This window comes from Phyllostomus hastatus, unplaced genomic scaffold (assembly GCF_019186645.2).
Source record: "Phyllostomus hastatus isolate PE091 unplaced genomic scaffold, TTU_PhHast_1.1 phas_contig_1, whole genome shotgun sequence".
In the NCBI taxonomy this organism is placed as follows: Eukaryota; Metazoa; Chordata; class Mammalia; order Chiroptera; family Phyllostomidae; genus Phyllostomus; species Phyllostomus hastatus.
In genome coordinates, this window is record NW_025333498.1 from 40,908,834 (window position 1) to 40,916,974 (window position 8,141).

The 8,141-nt window shown below is 35.2% G+C and overlaps 1 pseudogene; it reads left to right on the top strand.

The window, feature by feature from the left end:
- The first annotated feature begins 1,459 nt into the window (after positions 1–1,459).
- On the top strand, positions 1,460–1,672 carry LOC123813916 (annotated as a pseudogene).
- The last annotated feature ends 6,469 nt before the right edge of the window (positions 1,673–8,141 follow it).

Sequence of the window (8,141 nt, forward strand, 5' to 3'; positions counted from 1 at the left end):
TATACTTCAGCTCTTTTCATAAAGTTATGATGGATCTTCTTTGCTGACACTCATACCATAGTTCTTAATATGACCAAATTTTTGTTTACCTGTCCATATTTGTCAGAATTCCCTAAATGAAGCTATGTGTAAGGGAAATGCAATCATTTTTTTCTTGGAAAAAATACATTTACATACAAAGTATTTTTATAGTTTGATTCTTTTATCATTTAACTAAAACATAATTATTTTTGTCAAGAATATTTATTTTGGGACTTTTGTATACTGTTGTGCTTTAAAAAAAGAGGAACTTGCTCATAACTCAGGTGCTTGCTAGGACTTATTAAGGGAAAGAAAGATGCAATGCAATTTGTAATGATCCTTGGGATAAAGCAATGCATGCTTCATAAATACAGAATATACTAGGAATAGAATTAATGGTGCTGAAGCACATTTGGCACTTTGCTCCAATTCTTCACTGTATATGGTGTTAGAATCATTCCAATTTCAAATGGCCCTGATTTGAAACACAAAAGATGATGTCAGGAGACAAATAAGTAGCAGGGAAGATGAAGTCTTAATAGCTAAAGAGGCTGCTGTGATGCAAATCATTTTTCCAAGGGATGGTAAATATTTCTGAAGTTAACAATTGAAACAGAAATATACTGTAAATAAAAGGAGGATAAAATAAACATAGAAACCTTATGCAGTCCTAGGGGAATTATTTTTGAATAAAATGCTTTTCAAGGTCCTCACAAAAGTTGTCAGCAGCTCTTTTAAAAATCAAGTCAATGCATTTGGAACAATTGTTCATGAGACATGATCGGTTGGTTAACGATTCTGAAACTCCATCCAGCTGTTAATTTTATATAGCAATTCACAAAATGTTCAAGTTTTACAATAAATAATACTTAAAAAACACAGTAACCTGATAGGTTTCTTATAAAGCATTATGGTTCTATGCATATTGAAATAGTTGCCCCCTTAACTTTTATGTTTCATTTATGATGCATTTTTCAGTACATTGATCAACATTATCACATAATGTTCACTGCCTATTGCTAGTGAATAATAGTGTTTATTAATAAAAAGAAATGTTATTAAAATTTTGGCAGAACACTGAATTGATTGAGAGTTCCTCTTTAATAAAAAGAAAGGAAAAAAGAAACTGCTTTTAAATAGAGCATTGAAACTGGGTTAGGGAAATCTACCAGATAATGTCAAAAGAGACCAATTTTGGACTCTACAGAATATAGAAGGTAGAGAAAATAAGGAATAGGACAGGTATTCCCCTGCCTTTTTGGAGCTTAATTTCTGGTAAAGGAGACAGGACAAAATTAAATAAACATGCATTTAAAAACATAGATCGAGCTTTTGTTTTCTTACCTTTTGCTGTAAATGCCTTTTGGATGGTACACAGGGAATGGGGTGGGGGCGCGTAATCTGAAGTTTGGCTTCACTCTCTCTGTGCCTGATAGCCATGCCTTGCAAAATTAAAGAAATCAAGGACTTCCTGCTCATAGCCAGGTAAAAGGATGCCAAATCTGGAAAGATCAAGAAAAATAAGGACAATGTGAAGTTTAAAGTCTGATGCAGCAGATACCTTTATACCTTGCTCATCACATACACAAAGAAGAACAAGAAACTGAAGCAGTCCCTGTCCCCAGGTTGGGCAGTGAAGGGACTGAAATGAACCAGACATGCTGATCTGTATTCAAATGTTAAAAATTAAAAACTATATATATATATATATATTAAAAATTATAGAGATGGAGAAGAGATGAGTGATTGTTAAAGGTGAGGAGTGGCAAGGGGTGGGGTGGTGGTCACTGTGACTGTAGGGGGGTATCTTGAGGAAGACCTTTATAGTGATATAATAGGTCTGTGTCCTCATAGCAGTGGTTACATGAATCAACACATGTAATAAAATGGCATAGAACTATACACACATTGTACTGATGTCATGGCTTCGATATGATAGTATTGTTATCTAAGATACACCCATTGAGAGAAAGTATGTAAAGAACACATGGGACTACTATGCAATATCTTTATAACTTTCTGTGAATTTATAGTTATTTCAAAATAAAAATTTTAAAAATAAGGTAGATTGATTGATGGACAGGTGGATAGTTATTTGATGAGGAAAATATATCATCATGTTAACAATTGTTAGATGGCTACAAGTTATAATAAGTGAAGGAAATAAAAACTGAGAGATTAATAGAGTGAAGCAATTTAAGGTAGGATATTCAATGAAGACTTATTTTAAGTGACTTTAAGGTAAAGATAAAGCTAGTTAGGCAAGAGTACAGCATGTTTTGGGGACAAGCACATTCAATGGAGGGAAGAATTAATAGCTTCCAAAATGACAGGGATGTGAACATAGTTGGAATTCAGTGAATGAAGGAGAAAGTGGAAAGATACCCAGGTGCCTGACAATGTAGGACAAACTTTTTATAAAAGGCCAAATAGAAACTGTTTTAGCCTTAGTGAAGATATAGGGTTGCAACTACTGCTGCAACTGCTCAACACTGCCTATATAGTGTGTTAACAGTACCAGAAAACACATAAATAAAATTAGCAGAGATGTGTGCCAACACCACTTTACTTATGAAAAGAGGCAACAAACTGCATTTGCCCAGGGGCCTTTTGTTTGCTGATTTATGAAGTAGGATCTTTTAAAGTTAGCCATTTATACTCTATTTTGAGGCCAAGGAGTAGTTAAATGGTTTTAAGCAGGAGAATTAAGGTGATATTAATTGTTAAATCCAGGGAAATACCCTGAGACTTAAAATCTACCTCTGTAAGCAGAGGACACATAAAGAGAAAAGAAAGAGGCATGCCACTCCAGTCTGGCAATCAACAGAGTTTATTAAGAGATATCAGGAGGTGTATCTTGGACAGCTTTAAGACAAAGTGAATATCCTTCATGCTACTTGGTGAGTACCAAAGAATTATTTAGGGTAAAAGGGGGGATTGTAAAGAGTACTAGTATGTGAATGATTTCAGGTAAGAGAAGTTACTTTACATGCTTGACCAGGTCAACATACCAGCCTTCTCCAGGAGCCAGCACATAGAGGGAGGCAGGGAAGGGATAGTGATTTACATCAGAGGTATGGATTTTGAGCAAATAGTCTTTCGAGGTGCTTGCAGAAATCAATCTCTGCTTTCTGGCCTGGGTCCAGGTGACAGGTCAAGTGGAGGTCATATCATAGAACAGTGTGTTCTCCTTAGTACACTGAACCCAAAACTTACCCGAGATTTCTGTGTCAGCACACCTATCATATAACTTTCTGTCTAATGAAACTGGCCCCACTGGACATGAATACCTAATTCTGGTTTTGCTGGAACAGAATCATATAACAAGATTCGATTCTCCTCACGCCATACCCCCAGTACTCCTATTTGTCTCTAGATTACAATTGTAGTTAGTGCTCTGTATGCCATAGAGTCCAAATACTAAGTCGAACTTTGGAAGAGAAGGCTTATTTATAAAAGAAATTACAAAAACTGTGCTCATTTATATCAAAACAAAACAAATGGATATGTGTGGAAGGAAATTGCCAGAGAGGGAAGAATGCATATTTAGATTGGGCTGAATTACTGCTGTGGATCCAGTCTGCTAGCTCATATGAAAACTGATTCTCAAAGGTGTCCTGTGATGAATGAAGTTCACATGCCTGAAATTCCATGGTATAATGTGGACAGAATTATGAAAATAACTTTCAGCAGATTTTTCATGTGTGTTCATCTCATTGCTCCCTAACCATGTACCCATAGGGGACTGAGAGGATGTTCTTTTTACCAAAGAATTGAATGAGTAGAGCACCAACATTCTTGAAAAATGCTTGACCTTTTTAGGCTGAAGATGAAAGTAGGAATTGTGGGTATTGATAGAAAATCCCTAATTTCCATGAAAATACAGTACCCAAGGGAGACAGAAGCTAAATTATAAGACTTAAGTTTCAGAGGCCAGGAGGGCAAGATTGCCCAAAAGCACCAGGGGCAAAGTAGCACCAGAACTGCTTGACTCAAATGTGTCTTCAGTGATGGCTAACTGATCATAAAGTCCTTAAGGAAGTAAAAGTGACAGCCACCTAAGGCATACCTTGGTCAGTATAACAAAAGAACCTTAAATCTGGTGACCAGACACATGACTTAAATCACAGTAGCAAACTATACCAAAGTCCCAGTTCTTAGATCTAAGTGACTTTATAGAGACAGAGACCTTTATATTAAGGAGAGATCAGTTTTCTGAGAAAAAAAAAGACCCCAAACTGATATGTTTGGAGCTATTTAGCATATTATTATGAACAAATAACAGGAAAGCACCACAACCTTCATTCACTCCTGGGCACTGACTCTGAAGTGATGCTGTTTTTTGGAGATCCATAACATTGCTATAGTCTAACAGTCCGAACAGGGGTCTATAGGAACAATTGAATGTAAAAAAAATGGGGGCTTGGCCCAAATTATCTCATAGTGAGTCTATCAAGTCCCCAAACTCACCCATGGTTGTTACTCTAGTTCTTGTATATATGATTAAAAATTCCTTATCAACTGTCAGATTCCCAACATTAGTTTCCACCAATAGAGTAAGGACTATCATTATAGGAATGATGAACCTGAAGTCCTGAAGTTCAACTTCCTTATCAGAGCCTCATATTCCAGGGGAATGCTAAAATCAATGCCACCAACTTACCTTTGAAAGACACAGTTGTGCAATCTTATCATATCTCCCCATAATTGGACAGTTTATCCCCCAGAAGACAAGTGGATTTTAGTAAGAAGGGGTTATCATACATTTAACAAGGTGTGAACCCAAATACCAATGGTTTCAGATGAAATTTCATTGTTACAGCAAATGAACACAGCTTCTGGTATGAAGTATCTTGCTATTGATAAGACAAATATATTTTATTTATCTAATCCAGTAAGAATAGAGTAGCAGAAAGTTTGATTGCTCCTAGTAGAGGTGGCAATGCCCCTTTATTATCTTTCCTACTATCCCTCTGGATCAGGATTAATTCTGAGAGACCTTAAATGTCTTACTATGAAAGGTATATGTCCATCCACATACTATATGATATGTTGCTAGGACCTGGTGAGCAGTAAATCACACATGCCCTTACTGACACTTTTTTGTGCCATAGGGTGGGAGATAAACTCTATGAAACTTAAGGAGCATTTCACTTTTGTAAGGTTTATGTCATCTAATAAGGTATGTCATATTGGAATAGGTGCTACAAAAAGAAAAAATAAGTGGCTGATTCTCATAGTCTGTCTCCAAGAAAGAAGTACAATGCTTGGTGGATTTGGAAAGACATTTTCTCAGCTTCAAAGCTGCTCTCTTTAAGTAGAGCATGAGCTAAGGAAGATTATCAAGCTGACTAGACTGTAGTTCAAGTTGCTCTGCCACTTAGCCCTTCTGATCTATTAGAGTCAGTGTTATATGAAGCTTTAATAGCACATTGGAATGCTACACTGAGTCCTTAGCAAGCCTAGGTAAGAGAATACAGTTTTAAACTCCTAAAATTTTTAGTGAGCCATGTCTTCTTTGTAAAATAACTATTCTTATATTCATAAATAGCTCCTGCTTGCTATTCAGTTCTGGTGGGGAGTTGTCACTTGGCCACAGACACTAAATAACTATGCGACCTGAGTTATCTATCATGAATGGAAATTATATTTCACCATCCATAAAGTAAGACATGTCAACCAGGAATCACTCATCAAGTGCAAATATTTCCCAAGTAGAGTGCACATCTCAATTTACTCAACATAGTCTCCAATTATGCTTACTATGCAAAAATTCCATCCAGTTTACCATTTTAGCATTAAAAGGGTCTTGGTTTGGGTAATATGTTAGATTGTTATTTATTCTAAAGCTACAAGTAAATTACATGAATGGATGGGTTATTTCCTGATACTTAGTGTTATTCCAGTACTTTCTCTGCTTCAGCCTACATCCCTGAGTTTATAGGACCAAATAATTAAGAGAGATAAAATTGAGTCTGGTTTATAGGTAGTTCTGAAAACTACATTGGCAGAATAAAAAATAGACTATTTTAACATTTCAGACAAATTGAATCATTTTCCTCTTATTTACTAATATCTAAATCAACAGAGTTCCGTGGTATGGTTTTGTAAATGAAAAATATTAGCTATAGTGATAAGAGCTATCCTTGCTTTTATTCCTTCACTGGAAGCTTCTCTGAATAAGCTATGTCAATGGACTCCCTTGATCTGTGTCTTTGGATTGTGTTTGACCAATGGGGTAAACAAGTAAGAAATTGTAAGAAAAGAATGAGGTGAAGGATATTTTCTAGTTCTCTTCCTGAAGACTTGCCAGAGGCTGGCTACATCCTTCTGTGAATGGTTCCTTCTTCCTTTGGCTTTGTAGGAATAGTTCCCCTTCCTTGTCCCTTCTGGGATAAAGGTCGGGGTCTGATTCCTGGTGTTACCCCTGGCGTTGTTCTTTATGGTTCCTCCACACTTTAAACATATATTTGTTAATGGACTATTTATTATACATTCTTCAAATAATCCAATTTGAGTGTCTCTGGCTGGTGCCCTGACTGTATCACCAGGTGAAAGAAAGACAGGAAGCTTAGTTCCAGAAATACTGGAGAACTGGGGAGGCATGAGTGTTGACCAAAGAAGGACAGTCACCCAACCTTGGAAATGGCAGGGAAAACAGGAGGAGATTAAGACATGAAAATAATCTACCCCAATAGCAAGTTAAAGTTAACCACTTAAACATTTTTGGTCTTTGCCCAAACTGAAGTTCAAGATAAGGGTTTGTACGTAAGATCCAAGTGTTATCACGTGTGAGGCAAGATAGGCTAAGCAATCTCTCATCTAAGTATAGAACTTCATGTATATAAATTTTGAAATGAAATCAGATACAGCCATTAAATGACCCAGTGAATTTCTTTTGTCTTTCTGAAGGCAATAAATCAGTTGGCAGTTTTTCGATCATGTTTGCAATTTGGTATACATTTTTTCTGATTGTGACATTCTTTAAAGGTTTTTACTTCTCCCCCTTTTCTTATGGATATGTTTTTACACATCATAGAACAACAAAAAGTTAAAATTTTTATGCTTTTGCAATAGTGACTTATTTAGCAGTTTAGTTTAGGAATAACTAAACTAAGTCCTTAGCAATAACTTTAATGTATTTCCATCTCTCTTTGTCATTTTGGAGTACTTATTTTTGATAAAAGGTATATTCATTTTTCTGATGCTAAAAATATATGTCTTTATCTTATACACTTATGTATATATGTTTTCCTAATTGGTTTTCTGCCATAGATTTTGAATACAGGAATCCCCAGTGCTATGCTGATATTGTTAGTATTGTATCTAGTAATCACATAAGATTTTAATTTCATTTTACTACAAATATTTAAGTTATAATACCGTTAGAACCATATTTTACCTATGTAAATAATTGTCACATAAATGAATGATTGGATCTCAAGACCTAAGAGTAAGAAAGTAATGGAGAAAGTTTATTTAGAGTAAATATATTTTCTGTTTTTTCTTGGAAAAAGCAACAATGATTTGCAAGAGAATTTTCTTCCCTGTGCTAAATTTTAAGAACAAAATTAAAGGGAATGTGTGTGTGTGTGGGAGAGAGAGAGAGAGAGAGAGAGAAACACAGACAGAGACAGATAATTTTTTTAAAGATTCTTTGTTTAAGGAACTTTTCAAAGCACACTGTAATCACACACACACACAAGAACATCCAGTCTTCAATTTCTGGCTTAATAAAGCAATATACTTTTTTTAAAATTATTGACTTTACAGCAATCATTTAATTTCGAAAAGAAAAGTTAAATTGAGAATTTTAAGAATTTACCTCAGGTTTTTTTTGTTGTTGTTGTTTTTGATCAAAATACGCTGCTGGTTTACCTGTGATGAATGAAAAGACATTTTTGTTAGACTCCTGGTTGCTTTAATCTTGCATCTGCCATTTTATTTCTCCTGGAAAATATAGTCAGGTTAGTCTTTAAGGTGTGTTACTTCCCTTGATTTTTACTCTGATTGACACCTTCAGTCATGTTATTTTTCCATAATTCTCATTAAAATTTTAGTTATAAAATATTTTCTTCAATATTAGACTTATTTCTCATGTATTAGTTTTCCTTCTCATT